Genomic DNA, 21813 nt, shown 5'->3' with positions numbered 1-21813 from the left:
ATGTATAAGTGAAGTTTAGGGTCAACTCAAGACAATATTATACCATTGCCCATGAGTTGGGTTTTCCCCCTACTTTTTCCTCAACCACTATTATACCTAAATATTAGTTTTTCACAACAAACTAAAAACTTCTGTGGTTTAAACATAAATTTTTATCAGTATGCTAGCTTCATTATTCAAAATCTGTTTGTGCAAAGTCAAGGTGTACACATGTGTATGTGAGAGATTGTGGAAAACAGGAGAAAGGCAACTGTGTCAGCTGCAGAACAAACACTGTCTCGAAGGAGACCTGAAAAAGAAATTTCTTAAATTTGTAAACCTTAATCATAGAGGCAAGAAAATGGAAATAGTTGCACTTGTTTGTAATTTGTCTAATGATTAAACTATATTTCATGATAAAGTAGTCAAAGACTGTACCCAGAAATAAGAGAAGTAAAAAAAGATCATCAAAAATAAAATTTTAGAGTATTTGTTGATTCATGTGAATCCAAGGTCAAATATATTGAAACAAGGTCCCTGGAATATTCTTCTTTTTCTTCTAGAAGTTTTGTAACCTCAATTCTATTTATTAATTCTGTGGCCTGTTCCACGCGCCTCCCATGTCCCCTTTCGCCCATGAAAGAGAGACACGAGAGGCAGTGTTCAGGTGGTTACCACAGCAAGGCTTTAATCTTGTATCAGCAGAAGTGAAGACTGCGGAAGGGCCGAAACACAGGAAGAGGCACAGCTTAAATACACCCTAGAGTGACATATTCACTTCTGATTGGCTGTTCACTCATTACCCATAATACGCCCGGGATGGGCAGTGACTTTGGCGTGCTTTCTGCCTTTGCACCTGCACAGTTAGTTGTTTACTAGTGGGGAGGACACGATGTCTGCGCCATCTTGGAATGGCGGATATATCACCGCTAACCGCGGCTTCCTACATCTCCCCCTGTTTAAATTATTAATATGGAACAGCCTTTTGCCTATCAAGTGCAGCACCAATCAAGATTCGAACTCAAGCCCGATCAAGCAAACTCCATCTTGGGGGAATAAGCGATCAAGAGCTTACAGCCTGAAGATTCTCCCTTACCCTACCAGGTGCAATGGAAACAAGTCCTCTGGGTGCAAAAGCTAAGGGGATGTAAAGAGGAATTGACACCTGTACCTGTGCAATGGAGTATAGTTCCCAGGAGTGCAAGGGCTGTCAACCTACTATTCAGGTACCACAGCTATTTAGGCAAGGGCTGGCTGGACTTAGACCTCTCATCGACCCAGTGCAATGGGCTGAACCCTTGGGGTGCATCAACTGAGGGTCTCAGTCATCGGCTACTTTCTTAGCCTAGCTAGCCAAATTTCAGGGGGAGATTCTTGCTCCAAGGCTGCGAGTGCTTGGGTGATAGCAACCTTGTCATGTTTTTGCTGGGCTCTGAGCTTACAGAACAACCATCATGAACACCAATCCACAACATAGGGCTGCATCAAACAGGCCTATCCTCACCCTTTAAGAAAGAAGGCAGAAGAAATTCAAGAAGTAAAATCGCCAAGGGAAACAGGGTCCACTGCGCTCCATCAAGGCTCAAGATCTGGATCTGCAATTGTTGTTGTACCTGGTCCAACTTCCTAGTCCACTTCCCTTTTAAATAAGCAGAAAGATTATGGCTTTGAATAAATGTACCATTCACAAATCTCAGAGGTGTAATGCCTGGATGTGGGATTGCTGACACACAGCTTATTTGAACCACATCCATGAGCTGCTCCACATGGGCCTGGAGCAAATCAACTCTCTGATTGACCAACAGGATGCCTGATATGCATCCACTTTCTGTAAAATGGTCAAAGCCTTAGAGGTCTTTTCTGAAATTTGATTAACAACAATAGCTGCTGTAACTTGATTAACCATGCCTGTGTCAGCTGTCACAGCTGTAGAAATGGCAATAGTAGCGACAATGGCTGTAGTAATGCCAAAGTTTCTTTTATGTCTCAATAATGATGTAGTAGGGAAAGTTTCAGGATCACCTTCTACTGGGATGGGCACAAAGGTAGGCACGTGCACAACCAAGGCTAGGTCTAGTGATCCATTCTAGCATTATGCCAAAAGGCATGTAACATTCTTACAATCCAAGATATCAGGATTATTCTGAAAGTTGGATAACATAAAGAAAACTGGGGGGTCCACACACACCGACACCGGTTGTGCAGATGCATTCCTAAACACCTTATTAATTTTAATGTTATCCAAATGGCTAGAGATATTAGATCATGTAGCTGAAACATTTTGTATTTCATGAAATATATCATTTAACAAGACAAAGGCAGATACACCTTTTTTTAACATTCTAAACAGTGGCTACAACACATAATTTAATTGTGTTGAAGCAGGGTAAACTCAAGAAAATACACATATGATTTAATTTAGGACTTGCATCCCTTTGAAAATATTAGGTCTAGCCTTTAACGGCTGAGCCATCTCTCTAGCCCCAACTTGTCTCAAATATTGAAAAGACACTGCCTTTGAATCCTTTTTGGAGCAACAAGTAGTCCAAAAACATTTTTAAAGCTTGTTATATTGGAGCAATGGCTTGCAGAATAAACTTCTTTAGAGAAATCCACTAATAAAGTATCACACAATGAATAATATACACTAAAAGATTTAACCTCTTAATTTTTTGTATTAAAGCAACAACAATATTTATATATATAAAATGTAAAACGATTAACCATTTTCTGAAGCAATTATTTTTAACAAATATGGCTTCATGGGCTCTTAAAAATTATGAATAAATTTACTAACTGTAAATCTCACCTTTACCAGAAATGTAAAGGGAAGGTATAAAACATCTTTTATATAAGCATTTACTGAAATGGCAGCTGGAGTAGGCAAGTTAGGCTGTATAAATCTTAAATTTGAACTTTATTTTGGATTAATTTAATAACCAATCTTTTTTAGTCCAATGAGAATATCAGATAAAAGCCAACCTTATTCTCTAATAATTGTTACATACATTAGAGGAATCCAAAGCATCTCATTTTTAACAACTTTGAATATAAAGGAATTAAAATAATTTGAACAGTATTTTATCAGCAGGTACAGTTATACTCATGGAGGGAAGTAGACATAATTTTAATTTCTCCAGCATAATCATAACTTTTAGCCTACAGACTGTTGTAAAGTCTTTGGGTTTTAGATTTATCCCTCTTCTCACAAGAAACAATGAGGACAAAAGACGAATTCCGGTAAGCACAAAAGGGATGCTTAGCACCTGGGCTTCTGCAGCTCAGTCTGCATTGTCTTAATTCAAATGTAAATGCGCTTAACCTCCCTCTGGCCTGTTCTCTGAGGCTTGGCTAGGCTGAATTGTGCATTTTGGCTTTAACTTTAAATCTTAAATTTAAACTGTAAACCTTAAAAGACATGTGTTGTATCTTTTCTCTATAAACAAGGGGCAAATCAAAAATTTTCAAACTCTCGGTTGAACTACCAACTGTAGCCAATGGAATATTGGCAGTTTAACTATGCCTTTAAGCCTCTTTTGTAATATTAGAGTACAACCATATTTTTGAGAAACAAAACCAATCTTTAACGATGTAAGCAATCTATTTTCTCTCAAATCAACACCAAGTAGATTACCTTTATGTTGTAAAGTTTTGCTGCCACAAAACAAAGTGTAAAATTTAATGGAAAACTTGTAGCATTTATGACCCAGGCTGTTGGCCGGTGCTCCTGAGGACGGGCAACCAAGTAACACTCAATAGCTGTAAACAAAGGCAGCACTGCAGAATTTGAATGTACTGGCATGGGAACAGGCCAAGATCTAACTATGGCCCATAGTGGTATACTTATCCCCAAATCGAACATCAGTATCAGAAGAATCAGGGTCCTCATCTTGCAATCTGGCTTCCTTCTTCACGATCTAAACCAGCCAGGTAGGGACCCAAATTGAATTGTTTTCACCTGTGGAATAAGCACAAACAGCTCCCCTTCCCGGGCCGCAACAGGCCCTCAGCCAATCTTGTAGCCTCTTGTTCCTATGAGGGACAATGACTGCACGGCATTCAGCTGTGGCATTTTCAAAGATCATTTGTTCTATCCCTGGCATTGTTTGCTCTGGTTCCCCAAAGATTCTGCCATAAAGGAGGGTCCTTTTGTCCTCCACTCTCTCTTCACCAACCGGTGAAGGGTCCTTAAGCTTAATGAGCTCTGCAGTAGCCCTTGTTCCTTTTGAGTACTCTGTCTTTCCAGGCTCTCTGGCCTTATCTGTTTCTCCAGGCTCTTTGGCCTGATGCCGGCTAACACGCCCTGGTTCTGGTATGCTAGAGTGGCCCTCTTTCTCACAACACAAATAAGCTAAAAACAAAAGCAATGCAACGAAAGCTTCCACCCCAGGCATATCTTCCAAAGGTGTACCTCGTTCCTGTAGTCTTTTAACCCGCCCCAAAACTTGGGGGCCTCCGCGTCACCTTGAAACTCTCGGGTTTCGGCTCCAGTTGTTCCACGCGCCTCCCGTGTCCCCTTTCGCCCGTGGAAGAGAGACACGAGAGGCAGTGTTCGGGTGGTTACCACAGCAAGGCTTTAATCTTGTATCAGCAGAAGTGAAGACTGCGGAAGGGCCGAAACACAGGAAGAGGCACAGCTTAAATACACCCTAGAGTGACATATTCACTTCTGATTGGCTGTTCACTCATTACCCATAATACGCCCCGGGATGGGCAGTGACTTTGGCGCGCTTTCTGCCTTTGCACCTGCACAGTTAGTTGTTTACTAGTGGGAGGACACGATGTCTGCGCCATCTTGGAATGGCGGATATATCACTGCTAACTGCGGCTTTCTACAGTGGCCCATTTTGAGTTTTTTTTTTTTTTTCCTGTAATGAGAAATTAGCTTACTTTTATTCTTTAAGTATATTTATTTACCAAAAATTAGACTATCTTTTCTCCTTGGTAGACCTACAAAAACCATTTGATTTAAAATAATGGATGTATTTTTATGTTTTCCTTTCTGTTCCATTTGGCTGAGTGTCTGACTTTAAAATGGTACCATGATGTTTCATTCTTATGGCCTTGTAGCATGTCTTGAAATTAGGACTAGCTTTGTTCTTTGAGCTCAGAATTGCTTTGGTTGTTCATGGTCTCTTGTGGTTCCATCAGAATTTTATAAGAGTTTTTATGAGCACTGTCTCCATTTGATGTACAATTATCACTTGTATTTCAGATCAGTTTCAAAAAATTAAAACCAATTACAAAATAATTAGCATAGAAGACTGAAGGTTTTGAGCACAAAGAAACAATATTATTAGAAGTCAGACATATGCTACAAGATCATCACAAGTTGCATATGTGTCCTAAGCTGTCATGTTGTGTCCCATCATATGCACAGTGTTATATGTCAACTAAAAAATAATTCAGTTTATTTTATATATTAAAATTATATACACATGCTAAAAGTTAAATTCTTAACTATCAATATTTCTTTATGGTTATGTCTTTAAATTACTTTTCTTTCTCGGACAAAGGTAACATCTTTAATATCATGTTATCTAATGTATATCAGGAACTCTTTCATAAGAAAGAGTTCTTAAGTTTATCATATATATATGTATATATATGTACATTATATGTATACATATATACATGATAAGCTTATATCCTATATATATATAAGTTCTTATAATTATCCTACTTATGCTTAATGTTACTCCTCCTGTCAAAAGGTTGATTTGGCTCATCTATTAAATATGTCAAATGCATAGTTTAATTTATTCATTTGAATTCCAAAAGACTTAGAGAATAAGATTTGGAGATGAATGTACTCACAAAATTGGAAAGCCTTCAAAATCTGTGATGGAATCTGCAATGTGGAATCTGAGACAGTGCTCAATCATTCTCATTCCTTCTTTGCACCTTTTAATTAAATATCAAATGTAATATTAAATTAAAAAGGTCTTCTTCCCATAGTACCAGTGTGGAGAAAGAACTCACAGTTCATATTCTTACCATGGCCCACAGGTCAACAGACTTGCAAGACGCCAGTCTGACCTGAGGCCTCTCATTGGGCACCATTGTGACATCTAATCTTTCCAGCTCTAGGCTTCTCTTCCTTGTCACTGTCCCTAGATTGCTTAGCATTCACGGGGGCACTGTCTTCTCTCCTCAGTTATTTCCATTAAAGGATTTTCTTGACATTAAGACCTCAGTAAATTTCCTCATTTTTCATCAGAGCTTTTCCTATAGACCCTATAAACTCCTTTGCCTATTCTACCATCTTATTATTCCGATTCTCAGTATACAGATTGTAAAAGATGATTTCACATCCCTTCCTAACAATCTTTTATACTAGAATTATTTTATTTACTTGTCTTTCCTTCTTACACAGCACTCTCCACGTAAGGTGGCACCAACTGTCTCTCTCTCTCTTTTCTTTTTTTTTTTTTTCCTGCTGCCTTCTCCCACCTGCATGACAGGATAGAAGCATAATATTTGTTTAATGACTGGAAAGTTGTCCCTTTCACCCAATTCAGTGATTTAGGGAAATCTCTAATGATGACAGACAGATCAACTTTTCTAGTTCCTAAATAGCTCCACTACACCTCACGCAGTTGTGTTTTGAAAGAACCATCTAATGAAATGAGCCTAGAGGATCTCAGACTAATGAGAACTGGTACATTGGCCTAGAAGGAATAGACCACACAAACACTTTAAATTGCTTTTCCACCCTCCACAGGAGCAGTCGAACCAGAGACTTGCAAAAGGGCAGATGGCAGTACCCACCTCATCTCCACACTGAGAACATCTGCTCCTTCTACTCTGACTCAGTGACCCTTCCGTCAGGAAACAGGAACCAAGGGCTTTGGCCACCAATGGAGCAGAGAGTCACTTTCTGCTAATTCACAGAGATGACACCAGATACTGGCAGCCTATATATTAGTCAGGATTAAGTAGTACAGAAATCTTGAGGCAAGGTACCAATGGCACACTGTTGCTGGAACAGAAGTATGCCTTCATTTCCACATAAAGCAAGACCAGCCAAGCAAGGTGTCAGAATTAAAGTCTATAACAGATCCACCTGTAAAGAGAAATGCATTATGATTGGGGAAGGCCTGGCTTTGAATTTTTATTCCTGTGTGTAGACACTCTTCCCTGAGATTCTGATATTACAAGTGTCAGAAAATTTTTCTTGCATACAAAATTGAAATAAATGGTCAGTTTCTTAGGAAGCTCTGAAAATACAGCTTTCTCTTTTGATGTGACTCATATTCCTTTAGAGACATGTTTACTCCTTTGTTATACCTCTTCCTTCAAAATGTCCTTAGATAAATGGCACCAGAATCTTCACTACGTTGGTAATTCAAGTGTATCACAGAGATTTTTTTTAAGCTAAGCTATTTATTAAGTGAAAACCTTCGTTGTGGGGTGTGGACATTGGCAAAAATGTATGTTTTCCCTAACATGATAATTATATTGCTTAAGTCTTATATTGAGAAATTGAAACCTGTGGGTAGGGTGGCTGGAACGTAGGAGGTTCCTCCAGACAGGAAGTTAGGCACTGCAGCTGTGGCTACAGTGGCTGATTAAAGGCCTTCTCCATGGTTCCTCATGGTGAGGCCCCAATGACACAAGAAAGTCCATGGGTTTCCAAAATGGCTTTATTGGCATGATGGATGATGGTTGAATCTGGATGTGCACACAACCCACCCCCCCCCTTAAACTCAGGGTAGACCTGAGTTAAATAGAGAGGGAGAGAGGAGGGAGCGGCTGGGGAAGAATGCTTAATTGGCTCTGCCCTCTGGCCTTTAGTCATCTCATTAATACATAAATCTTTCTAGGGCCTGAGGCCTGTTCCTCCTGACTGATGGCCATAGACCTCTCTGTGGGAGTGCTGTGGAGGGCTGAAGCTAAATGAAAAGAACCAGGGCCTGGGAGCAGAGCCGAACTCCTGCCATCCAATAAGGGTCCAGGGTTCAAGGATTATGCTCGACCAAGCACCCAGCTGCTTCTCACAGCCCACTGCCCCACAGAAACCCATAAATTAAGTACTCAGATAGAAGATATAGATAGATAGATAGATAGATAGATAGATAGATAGATAGATAATAAATAGATAGATAGATAGATAGATAGATAGATAGATAGATGAGTTATGTAGGCTCAAAGCAGAGTTTTCCATGTTAATAAGGTACTTAGAGGCCTGAAGGGCTTAGCCAATAAACTTTCCTTCCCAGACATTCCTCCCTGTGAAAGGTATTTAATTCAGGCCTTCCCTAAGAAGTGGGGTATGGGGTTGTTGGTATGCATACATTTTTTTGCCATGATAATAAACAGTTTAGAACCATGGACCATCTCTTTTTATTGAGATCTGCAGTGGGAGCCATGGAAAAGACATTTACCTACAGAGCCTCAGTTCAGTCTCTCATTGAAGACCTCTCTGTACTCCCAGTCACAACCACCACCAAGGCAATTGCAATCAAACCAAGGACCATATCTGCTGAAACTAGCCAGAGCTCCTTTTTTTCACCCCCAAGGCGGGGCTAGACACTGTCTTCAGCAATTGGGTCCCTGCCTCCGACTCCCAGCTGTGCCTGGATGTCCAAGAGCCTGAAAACCCCACGGCCCCACTTCATCACAGGCCCAGGGACCTCCATACCAGCTTCAGTTTTCCCACCTCTTCCCCTGAGTAGCATCTTGGCATTTCCCTCCAGCCCAGCACCAGAGCAGACGAGGACCAAGAGTCTTATATTAGAGACTGGAAATTGAGTCAATGTCTACTAACAATTACACAGACTAATGTAATGTTTATAGGCTTAGCTTAGTTTTCCTATCTAAAAGACAGCAAAAACTAAGTTCACTTTCATGAACATCCAGGGAATTTACAGGTGAAATAAACAGTCAATCCAGAATCAACTTAAATTCAGAATCTATAAATATAAAACTAGTTGGCAATTAGTATGTCTGTAACAAACAGATGTGCATCAAGTCAGCAAGACTGAAAACTGCAGTCTAAGGAATGTAGGTAAGTCTAGAACAGAAAAAGAGAGAAGGGGAAAGAAACGATAACAAAATCATTTCCTGATCTATGTTTGTGTGCTTTCACGCTTTTTGGTTTTCTTTGTTTGTTTGGGTTTTTGGTTGGTTGGTTGGTTGGTTGGTTGGTTGGTTGGTTGGTTTTCAAGACAGGTTTGCTCCGTGTACCTGGGGTGTCCTGGAACAAGCTCTGTAGACCAGGCTGACCTTCAACTCAGAGGTCTGTTTGCCTTTGCCTCCCCAGTGCTAGGATTAAAGTATGTGTCACCACCTCCAAGACATTTACTGACTTCTTACCACTTAATACATTGTCTAAGGCTTGCAGGACAGTTTCTATTACAGTTTTGGTTGGGGTGGAGGACAGGGTATGGATGACTAAATGGTCTTATGAACATGAATTTGTAAAAGATTACAAGAAATAAAATTCTTAACTTATCTGCTTTAGTTTGATGATACACTCTAGGTTTTTTGGTTGGTTGGTTGGTAGTTGATTGGTTGATTGGTTTGAGGGGCTGTTTTCATTGTTGTGTTTTTGATTTCTATTTCTCTTTCTATCCCTGGCTGTTCTGAAACTCACTCTGTACACCAAACTGGCCTTGAATTCACAGAGATCTACCTGTCTTTGCCTCAGGAGGACTGGGATTAAGAGCTGTGCCACAACCTCTAGAGCAGATACACTCTGTTTTTAATACCAGAGTACTAGACGCCCAAGTCCCCACTAGCTAAATATTGTTTTGCCTTTCTTTTCATAAAACCTAATGGAGACTTGGGAAATGAGTCAAAGAGTGGTTTGAGACTTGCAAAGCATTTATCACTACATAAACTCACAGATTATATTTATACTCTAAACTATAGGCTCCAAGGAATACAAATGTAGCATTTACCCATTATTCACAAATCCTTATTTATTAAATGTCCATTAATGGTTATATACTCATTATCTTGTATTGCACAGATATGGTTCTTTTGTTCATGAAGCCCACAAATTTAGACAAAATTCACAATAACTTTGAAGAGTGCTATGTATGCATAACCCAATACACTAAAGGGGTGAAAATACAGACCCTAAGGTGTTTAATTATTTTTTTACAGAAGTGAAATCTTGGTTTTGAGTCATTTTATATATTGGCCAGAATTGGCCATATTATAAAGAACTCATTAATTAAAGTCAGATGACTCCAGCCGCCCATCCTTTCCGCGCTACCCGGGTACGGGCCCATACAGCATTGTTCTTGGTTTCCATTGTAACTTAAAAGGGAAACTTACACAATGTCCAGAGTCCTTGACATCCTGCAGATGAAGGAGGAGGATGTCCTCAAATTCCTTGCTGCAGGAACCCACTTAGGTGGCACCAACCTTGACTTTCAGATGGAGCAGTACATCTACAAGAGGAAAATCGGTGGTATCTACATCATAAATCTGAAGAGGACCTGGGAGAAGCTGCTGCTCGCAGCTCAAGCCATTGTTGCCATTGAGAACCCTGCAGATGTCAGCGTCATCTCCTCCAGGAACACTGGCCAGCGAGCTGTGCTGAACTTTGCTGCTGCCACAAGAGCCACTCTAATTGCTGGCCGCTTCACACCTGGGACCTTCACTAACCAGATCCAAGTAGCCTTCAGGGAGCCACGGCTTCTAGTGGTGACTGGTCCCAGGGCTGACCACCAGCCCCTCACAGAGGCCTCCTATGTCAACCTCTCCACCATTGCTCTGTGTAACACAGATCCTCCCCTGCGCTATGTGGACATTGCCATCCCATGCAACAACAAGGGAGCTCATTCAGTGGGTCTGATGTGGTGGATGCTGGCCCGGGAAGTACTCCGCATGCATGCTAGGTACCATCTCCCGTGAGCACCCATGGGAGGTTATGCCTGATCTTTACTTCTACAGAGACCCAGAGGAGATTGAGAAGGAGGAACAGGCTGCTGCTGAGAAGGCTGTGACCAAGGAGGAATTCCAGGGCGAATGGACCGCACCAGCTCCTGAGTTCACTGCTGCTCAGCCTGAGGTGGCTGACTGGTCTGAGGGTATGCAGGTACCCTCTGTGCCCATCCAGCAGTTCCCCACGGAAGACTGGAGTGCGCAGACAGCCACTGAGGACTGGTCAGCAGCTCCCACAGCTCAGGCCACCGAGTGGGTTGGAGCCACCACTGAGTGGTCCTGAGCTGCTCTGCAGACACCTGAGCAAAGGGAAAAAAGGTGGAAGGAAAATAAAGTTCCCAAAAGCTGCAAAAATAAATAAATAAAATAAAATAAAATAAAAAGTCAGATGACCTCTGTTGTTGGCAATTCTGGATGCAAGCATCACATCATAATGAACCCAACACAATCTCAGACTTAACAGTGGTGGAGAGTAAGAAGCATCTCTTCAAAGACTAAGTTAATTACACTTACAAAACCCAATACAATATTTATACAAAGTGTAAATGTTTCAGACCTAACAGCTCAGTGAAATTGCTTAGATTTCCAACACAAAATGCTTGGCTACATGTATAACTTGAAGAATCTACTAAATTCCTGCACAATAACAAAATGTGAAAAACCAGAATTTCTTCAGGAGTGCTGATTCTAAAAAAAAAAACCAAATAAATAAACCTCCTCAGAGTTTTTGAAATAAAGACTCTTACATGCTGAAAAACCATGAGGGAATGTATAAACATCTAGATTGACAGACACGTATCTACTTTAAAATGTACATTTATTTTGTATGTCAGTATCACTCAAATCAGGGTAAGTTATGTGACATCCACATTCATGGCATCATATAATCACTATTAACAAGGCAAAAATGGTCTGATACTATTCTAAGGATGTTTGATTCCTTTTACTAAATTATAATCATAACTTACACTGAATCTTCTTAGAGTATTACTCTGGATCTCATAGATGGATAATGGCAATATTTTTATTCTTTAGCCAACAAATCCAAAATAACAAATTATTTAAGAAACAGAATAAGAACGCAACACATCTACTAACATTTCACTACTGACTTGCTCAAGTACTATTACAAAGGTAGCAAGTGAAGGTAGAGGTGAGGAGGATGCAATCATAGAAAAAGAGTAGAATGTGATGCCTCGAGGATCAGCTATCTCTTTGAGTAACAATTGAACTAGGTAACACTAGTAAAATCAAATTCTGCGGAATTCTGCGACCTATGTGCAAATTAATAAGTGAGGTGTCAAAGAAGACAGAAACTACTAAGTTGTAGAAAGTGGTGTAATTATCTGGAAAGTTTGTGATGCAGTTTGCTGGCACCAGACCTTATTATCAAAATGTTGTACTGTGCATTTTTTATGTATCTAAAGACTACTTGAAGACATAGAAGCTTGGCCATACCTTCACCTCTTTGTCTAAGGCATTTTCTTAGGCTATTGTACACTGAGGCATTTGAAGATACAATACTAATATCTGCATGAAATAAAGAGAGAAGATAGGAGTGGCACATGGGCAAGGAGATATACTGGAAAGCCTGGTAGGAAGAACTTTGGGAGGAAGTCACCTAAGGAAGATGAACTTTGCAGGCTTTATGCTACTAAAACTATCAGGGTATCTTAGGTGACTATGACCAAAATACATTTATAAGTGTATGAATCTTTTAGAAAAAAAAGCATTTTATTATAAAAAATAAAAAGAAATAACTGATTACATGGAAAAATAGGAAACAAGCTTGTAACGCTTCATTTTCCAGTCTAATTAAAAATTCATAACATCATAATTATAAGTATATAAATAAATATACCACACATAGAAATGTATTCTGAAACAACGATGATATTAAAAGAGAATTCAGCCACACAGGAGCACAGACTTCACATGCTACAGAAGCTAAACTTGTTTAATTCAAAATAGATAATTATAAAATTAGAACAATTATAATCCCCATAATAATGATATAAAATCTTAACTAGAAAACACAAAGAAAGTACCATAAGCACGAGAGGCTGGGATATGTCTGACTAGTTAAACTACTTGCTATGCTAGTATGAGAACCTCACTTCGATTCCCCAGCAACACTCACCAAAAAAAAAAAAAAAAAAAAAAAAAAAAAAGCCTACTGACCAGCTGCAGTTGTCACTCCAGAGCTAGAGCTAGGAGATGATGCTGGCACAAAACATGGATCCCAGGGCCTCATTGGCCAGCCTAGCTGACTAGCGAGCACCAGGTTCAGTGAGAGAAGTGTCTAAAACACTATGGTGATAAAGAATGACATCAAATGTCAATCTCTTTCCTCTATTCACACATGCACAAATCACATACACACAAGATAAGGAATGCCAGGAGAGTATGAAAACAGTACACTATAAGAAAAATTGAAACAAAGAACAAAGGGGGTTATACTAGGTGAACTGAAAAATGCGTATCAGGGGCTGGGGAGGTACCTCAGCAGGTAAAGCCACTTGCTCCTGAACCTGAGTTCCATTCCTGGGAACCTCATGCTGAGACAAGAGAACTGACTCCTGCAAATTAAGTTGTGCTCCGACTTACACACACACACACACACACACACACACACACACACACACTACAAATGAATAAAAACACATTTGTAAAATATTACCTAATTGAATTAAATTAGGAAAATATAACATACTGAGTGGAATATAACCAAGCACTGTTCAGTAACTGCAAGAAAGTCAAAGAAAGTCACCACAGTACATGCCTGTAATGGCTATTCCTGGTTGTCAACTTGACCTACAATTCAGAATTAGAGGGCTCACCAGTGATCCAGATCTTGAGTCTGGAAGACACAAATTCTTGACATGGAGATCTTGAGGCATAGTGACCATGAAAAGTTTAGGCTCAGGAAAGATAATACAGACATTTATTCCCAAGATATTGAGGCAAGGAGATCTCTGAGTTCAAGGTCATCCTGGGACCAGCAAGTCTCACCGACAGGCGTGGTGGTACACACCTTTAATCTGGGACACACCTTTTTCTGAAGGTCTACATAGACATTGGAAGAAGAAACATTCACTCTTCTTTGCCTGCATGAACTTACTTGCCAGCACATCTGTTGGAATCTACTTCTACAAAAGACCGGCTGAAACAACTATCTTCATGGGACTGAGTAACTACTAGATTCTTGGACTTCCCGTTCACAGCTGACCATTGGTGGGTTAATTGGACTACAGACTGTAAGTCATCACAATAAATTGCCTCAATATAGAGAGACATTCCATAAGTTCTGTGACTCTAGAGAACACTGACTAATAAAATGCCCTATGAAGAAATAAAAAAAAACAATGATCCTATTCAGCACAGAAAGTGCTCATCATGGAGGCCACTCTGTCTTTACATGATTTAATCATTTTAATGAAGGTAAAGAAAACGTAGAAATAGAAATAGAGCTCCTCATCCTGGCACAAGATAATTTTGTGGGAAAAAATCCACAGTTATGTTATACACAGATACTAAGGATGCAACTTACAGGCACAGCACTTTCCTGGCCTTTACAAAATCCTGAGTTCAAACCCCAGCACTACATAAACCAGGAGTGGATGTGTATGCTTATAATCCCAGCATTTAGGAGGAGAGACACAGAAGACCAAAGTTCAAGGTCATCCTCAGCTACATACTGAGTTCCAGATTTGTTTATGGTAGATGAGACCCTGTCTCAAAAACAAACAAACAAAAATGCAATGTACATGATGGTGAAGTGTGCAAGTTTCCCTCCAACAATGAGAGAACAACAAAACATTCACTTTCATTAGCTGTATTCAATATTAAACTAGGGATTAAAACAACATTAAGAAGAAATTAAAGGCATCTAAATGAGAAAGAACATGGCAAAACTATATTCGCATGAGTCCCTTCATAGAGATTTCTCCAAAAAGTAAATCTATAAAACATGTGTATATGTTACATAGACACACCATACTCACACATATAAAAAGAAAAGTGTTCAAATAGTTACATAAATATATTTATAGCAATATTCACAGTAGTCAAACAATAAAGACTCATCCAAAAGTATACATATATATGAATTATTATTCCATCAAAAAAGTCCTGAAGTATACATACCACAGTGCAAATGAGCCCTACGAACATTTTATAAGCATAAGAGGACTTACACAAATTGTCAAGTTTTATAATTTCTTTTGTGTGAGATTTCCAAAATAGAGAAGTCAAAGGGAAAGAAAACAGATGAGTGGTTTCCAGAGGCTAGAGGTGGGAATCTGAGAGGAGGGGTTGCTTAATGAATATGAAATTTCCTGGAACAATAAAACATACATTACCTTTCATAAATTCATTACTGAAGAGGAGACACTGGAACATAGAGAAACACAGTCAACTGAGGGCTGTTCAGAAAGACTTATATTTAAACATCAGGTACAAAGGAAATTTATAAGCTTCTTCATAGAAGCAATGTGTTTTAACAGGTTTTAAAGAGGGAGAGAGGAGCTTGGGGTGTGGCTCAGTAGTATACATCCCTGGGGCATAAGCAGAAGTGTGAAGCAACAGGAGCAGGAGTGGGTCAGTTTGAGATGAACATGCAGAGGCCAAGTAATAAGTTGATGGGGTGAGTGGATTGAAATGGACCAAACTATAAAGCCAGAAACAAAATCAAGAACCTTGACAAGCACTGAGTATCTGGACATCACATTATTAATCATTTCCTTACCCTGTTTTCTTAATCGAAAGCTTAGAAGCATTAGCTCATGCCATCAATCATTAGAAATCCCCGCGATAAACCACAACTGATATACTACTGGGGCCAAATGAAAGTTTGGACTTTGGCCTTTTAATCCATGACACACTATCTTGTGATTTCTAATATCTCTATTTAGAAAAGCACTCAAAATGTTAACCCCAAGCAATAGTTCCGTATTGTAGAGAATTTTTAGCCTCGGGAATCACACTCAGAACAGGAATGAGCACACAAAACACATATGCACAATACTCACACGTGCACATACACGGCTATTTTAGACAATCTAGTCACATGCTCAGCTAAACTAAAACGTGATCCTTCACTAAGTTTGATACAATCTGGATTTAATCTAAGCAGTGTTGACTTTTTAGCTGACCTGTACAGATCTTGTCTGCTGGTCATGGGATTTCAGGACCTGAAAGAATGGGGCAGACTACAGTCCAATACTGTTGACAATCTGACTTTAGTTCACTGTGCTTTTATATACAAATGTAACAAAGAAAGCAATGGTCTAAGGTAGATAGTTTGAGCTTGGAAAAATATGATCAACAGAACATGCATATAAATACCAGTTAGCACATACTAATATTAACAGAGCAGTGCTTTCCGAGAACATTCTCAGGACAGACCAATCTAAATATAATTATGTGCCTGGTATGTACTAGAGATTATATCTGGAAAAACACAAATGAAAGGCAGGAGGCCATATCCAGATTCAGAGTACACTGATCAGGTTTGATTCTATAGTTATGATCTGACATCCAAAAAGAATGAGCATGTCTTGTAATTGAATGTAAATATTTCTCACAGGAGGCATGAAATCATGTCTAAGACCAATCCAGGGGACAAAATGAGCCTCAGGTAAAAGATGCTCTGCCTTTTTTCTTTTTCTGTACACTCTCTCACAGTTCCCCCAAGGCACTGCTCACCATGGGCCACTCTTTTGACAATATTCCAACATGCCCCCCTTTTATTTATTTTTTTAAGGCAAGAACATAGTAAGAACATAGTAAGAACATAGTAAGGGACGGTGATGAGATCTGCTGTTAATTCCTAGAGGAAGAAATTATCCATAGCATATATGTCTTCATTTTTGATATTGACTTTTGTCCGACCATATTGAATTTATCTTGGAATAAAGAATATTATTTCTTTTTATCATCTGTTCTGCACATTTAGTATACTGTACCTTCAGTTTGCTTTTCTACTTATCTCTATTCCTTGTACGTTATAAGCTACTAAAAGGCAAGGATCTTTTCTGGTTAACCCTTTTGCTACCAGATATTAAAATGCTTCCAGTTATATGCTAACACTTTGGAAACTGTTTACATTGATGGAGAATTAAAATACAGAGAAGGTGTACCCCAGAGTATATGAATGAAGAATAGATAAATGGTAAGCATATATCTTTAATGGTCTTATATATCTCTAAATTGCCAACATTATTATGATCTCTTGCCTTTTTTAAAAGATTTATTTATTTTATGACTGTGAGTACATTGTCACTCTCTTCAGACACCAAAGAGGGCATCGGATCCCATTATAGATGGTTGTGAGGCACCATGTAGTTGATGGTAATTGAATTCAGGACCTCTGGAAGAGCAGGCAGTGCTCTTAACTACTGAACCTTCCCCCAAGCCCAATCTCTTATTTTATGAGTAGTATCAACACCACAGAATTTGAGTGCTAAAATATTGCATGTCACTGTTACATTAATGAAATCGTTGTTATAAATACACCAAATGTGGAAATAAAAAATATTCAAAGGAAAACTTCAGGACTATACAAACTAAATTTAACAGCATTTATTTAAGGAAAGAACAACTCATGAACCAGACATCAATTACTTATATTTTTATTTTTAGGCTATTTTGTACAATATTGTAATATAATTAATGTACTACATAACTGTCTTTGTAGGCTGTCAAGTAGAAGTATAGATGTTGAATCATCTGGATGGTAATGAGTTGGTATGATCACTAGCCTGGCTTGAAAATGATGCTTGTTAAATATCTTTGAATTTCATTTTGGTTTTTTGTTATATTCTTAGTCACATTGGAGTTTCTCAGAAATCCTGTAAGTGGAGGAAGCCTCTGTCTAATTTACTACTGTGTGCATATAATTTAACAAAAGGGATACTGTTAATCATTTACTAGGATGACAAAGGGAAAGACATTATTACAAGAAAGCTAGAATGGAATTATTACTCTGCTTCATTTCTCCTTTGTGGGTAGAAATCTCCAAAATGTCTTAGCATGTTTGGTACCTTGTTCTGGATTCGTTTCACTGTGTGGAAAGAGCCAATCCACAGTTTGGAGCAGTAATCATAAGAAGTAATATGCATATTTACCAGGAGATCAAACTGACACATGACTTGGAAGGTTGTAGAAAGAGAAGAGAAATGTTACAGAGCACAACCAGGAAGCATGCTCTAAACAATGAACACCAAGAACTTACGTAACTATGCAAGAGAATCATGTCTGTCTATATCCCCTATAGATTCAGCCTCAAAAAATCTTACTTACTCATGATTCTCACATCTACTTCCTCCATTTTTAACACAAAGGGAATTAAATCCTCATGCTCTTTTTTTTTTTCTTAGACATCAATTTTTATCATCCCATGGTTATCTGAACTTGTGATTTTGTTCATGACTTCACCTTCCATTCCAAATAATGCTCTGTCTATAAAAACTTGAAGAAATAATTTAGAGCTGATATTATATTGCATTTCGATATCATCAGGATTGAAATTATTTGGAATAAAAACTTGTAACTTTGCCATTGCTAATTAAGTGCAGAAGAATCAGGTTCATTGTGAATCCCACCTTCTTGCTTACCTAAAACTCGGTTCTCCCTTACAGTTTCACATCTTGTACACTGACCTTTTACCTACAGGATGTTCTGTGGAAAAACATCTAATCCCTGGCCTCCACCTTCACTCTGAATTCATATTGTATTTCCTTAACTGGTTGCAGAACATCCTTTAGAATTTGCCAGAATCTACTGTGAGCCTGTTACATTCTGACTGGGTATGTATTGTCATCGTTGTTTGCCCACTGTAAATTATCTCTCTATAGGTTGGAAGTGATTTAAATATAATTTAAATTAGATTAAACAAATAAACAGAAGTACATGCTCTTCAATAGCCAGGATACATTAAAATTAAAAGGCCTGAATTTAGTGTCTTAAAAACATCATTAAGAACTGATCTGTGTCCATATTTGGTTCACTGTCATCTTTTCTTTGATAACGTCAATGTCATTCAGACAATGACTATCTTTCTAGTATGACATCAAATTTATTATCTTAAACTATGTCTACTTCTTTTTTATATGTAAGAAATACCTTTCAAGATTCCCAGCTTATACTTAAAGCCAATGGTAATACTAAATAATACACACATTGTGTTTTCTCTAATCCACATACATGCCCATGAAAAAGCTTAAAAGTTTAATTTATGGGTTAAAAACAATGAAACACTAGTAGCAATAACTTAATAAAACAAAACACTTAAAATAAAATACTCTTAGAAAAATTTATAGTAATGTGATCTCACTCCTCTTTCGGCGTGTGTTAATATTTTATTACAATATGCCGAATGTATTCATTTAATTAAGCCCTTAAAATTTTCTCTTTGGTATATTTAAATGCCAGTATCACTATTTTTTCATTTGTGTCCATTATTAAGTAAATAAAGTCTCATTAAACACAAGCATCATGCTACTAGGACAGGGGATTTTTATAACTACCAAGTAATAATCCATAGTCTGGTTGAGATAGAGGAAGATAGTGTTAGATTTCACCACAATCTCAAAATAGTAAGAAGTTTTAAACTTAAGAATTATCCATTAAAATTTACATTTAATATTTTCATGTGCTTCTTGACCAAATGAAACCATAAATAGAAGGCATCTTAAGTACTGAGTATTCAGCCAACGTCTCTTTCCAGCAGTATATAAGTTTCCAGGCTACCTGCTTTGGGTCTTATGCTCTAGGTATGAATCTTTACCCAACTAGCATGAAATTGCAGCAAAATGTGGGCTCCTGTATAAAGGAAAGTGATGGTGGAGAGTACCCAGAAAGTGTATTTTCTGTGCATTCATCTGAGAAGTTTGCTTTACTCTCCCTATCTACATCCCTGTTTATGTGACCTATGAATCTCTCTAACTTCTTCCTCAATCCCTACCAAATAAGACCTGAGTCCTGAAGTCCTGGAGCCTGTAGGTGACACAGTCTAAATAAAGCATTACTTACATTAATCTCTTTCCAAGATATCTATTTGTAACACATGCAAACAGTGCATCAGTATAAGAAGAATTTTTCAAGATTTTCACAAGGTATTATGCTACTAAGAGGCACATAGTAAATATTCTTTGAAAGATTTTTAAGCCCCAATAAACCACTGCCTCACAGCTTTTTTGGACCATTTAGTATCTTTGTGAGAAAAAAATCTGCAAAGCCATGCTGTAAATAAATAAATAAATAAATAAATAAATAAGGATTTATTGTGTATAGAGCTTACTCTATGATTGTCAACATTGATGTGCATATATATAAATGTCCCCTTAGATTGGAACATAATCAAGGTATTTTTTTCATTCCTAATTTTTTTCTAATACAATAAGTGTATGATGGGTCAAGAACAGAATTTGATGCTAAATATTATAGCAACAAATGCTGTGATAAACAGAAAAAAAAAACCTAAAGATATTAAGTTGTTTACTATCTGTAAGTACTTTGGTCAAACAAATTGGCTTCATAAATAGCTGGGTGCCTTTATTATTTTATTTTATTTTACAGGAAGAACCAAACATAAATAAAATATATTTCTGACATCAGAAATGAAATGTCTCACAGTGCAGTATCATTTGAATTGACATGGCTGTGTTTATATTTCAAGTTCTCTATTCATTACCAGTGTAACAGGAACTGTCTTTCCCCGGGAGCTCATCTAAAAATGGCAGCATGCAGCCATAGGTGTTTTGTCATGAGATGGAGATCCCAGGCCAAATATTGCTCCTCCCCATATTTTTTAAATTTACAACAGGTTAGTAGTGTTTAAAATCAGACCGAGAGGTTAAGATTTCCTGGTTCCAGGTCTGACTTGTACTTTCTTTTGTGAACTCACTTCAGGAATCTGGAAAGTGTGTGCCCACTTCTTAGTTGGGTCTGCAGATATGCATGGAATTGTATAGGAGTGTTCACTATGAATAGACATGTTGGAAAATGTTGTAGCTTTTACAGAAGGAGATTGGACAGAGAACAGAGGAGTAATGCACAGAAAGGAGCATGAAACTGTTTATGAATAAAACAGATAACAAGAAGTAGGCTGAAGTTATGAAGCTTGATTGAGATGGCATAAGCAAAAGTAGAAAACTACTTCCTTATACCTTTTGTCTTATTCACTGGAATAAAATAGAACTGGGATTAGTCCCCATCCCCATACATGGCTTGCTATAAAGGTGACCAAATTGTGTACCCTCTCTCTGTTCCCCGTACAAAAGATTAATGTGAAGCTGGGTTGTAACTCAGAAATGATATGCCACCCTAATAATATGAGGAGGTCTCTGAGTTTAATCCAGAAAGAGAGGAAAGAGGAGAGAGGAGTGAGTATATCTTAATATATTTTTATTATCTGATCTTTGCTCTCCTGGGGGAGGGGAATGGAATAGAAGTATATGTTGGGCCATCTTTAATGACTCTGTGCCACCAAACCTTTCCATGAGGACACGTTTCTGTCTAACCTAGAATTATCTACTCTCTCCACATTCAGAGCGATCTAGTGCTCTGACTGGTCAGTCAACAAGTAGTTAACAGGTTCATCTTGGAGAGCTTTTGTAGTAGGGTGCCTGCAAAAAAAAAAAAAAAAAAAAAAAAAAAAAATGCAATTTTTTTTTTGATAGTCCAGTTCTATGGAAACCTTGCTGAAGGCATGCATGTGCAGAAACTTTACACAGCACTTGTGTCAGGTGAGTGGATGTTACTTCAAAACACAGGACAAGAGCCCTTTCTCTCCAGAACACTATTTCCTGCCTTTTATCATTGTTCCTCTTTTCCTTTCATTTTCTTTATTAAAGTAGGAGAAGGGTGAAGAATATCATTTGGACAGGACAGCATACCTCCACATGTCATTGTGATCTCCAGTACAAGTAGCAG

General features: G+C 38.3%; 1 pseudogene; it reads left to right on the top strand.

Annotated features, from left to right (window-relative positions):
* The first annotated feature begins 10269 nt into the window (after positions 1-10269).
* On the top strand, positions 10270-11233 carry LOC117723168 (small ribosomal subunit protein uS2 pseudogene; annotated as a pseudogene).
* Positions 11234-21813: the final 10580 nt, after the last annotated feature.

This window comes from Arvicanthis niloticus, chromosome 18 (assembly GCF_011762505.2).
Source record: "Arvicanthis niloticus isolate mArvNil1 chromosome 18, mArvNil1.pat.X, whole genome shotgun sequence".
Lineage (NCBI taxonomy): Eukaryota > Metazoa > Chordata > Mammalia > Rodentia > Muridae > Arvicanthis > Arvicanthis niloticus.
Note: the sequence above shows the minus strand (reverse complement) of the source record. Positions and strands in the feature narration are given on the sequence as shown.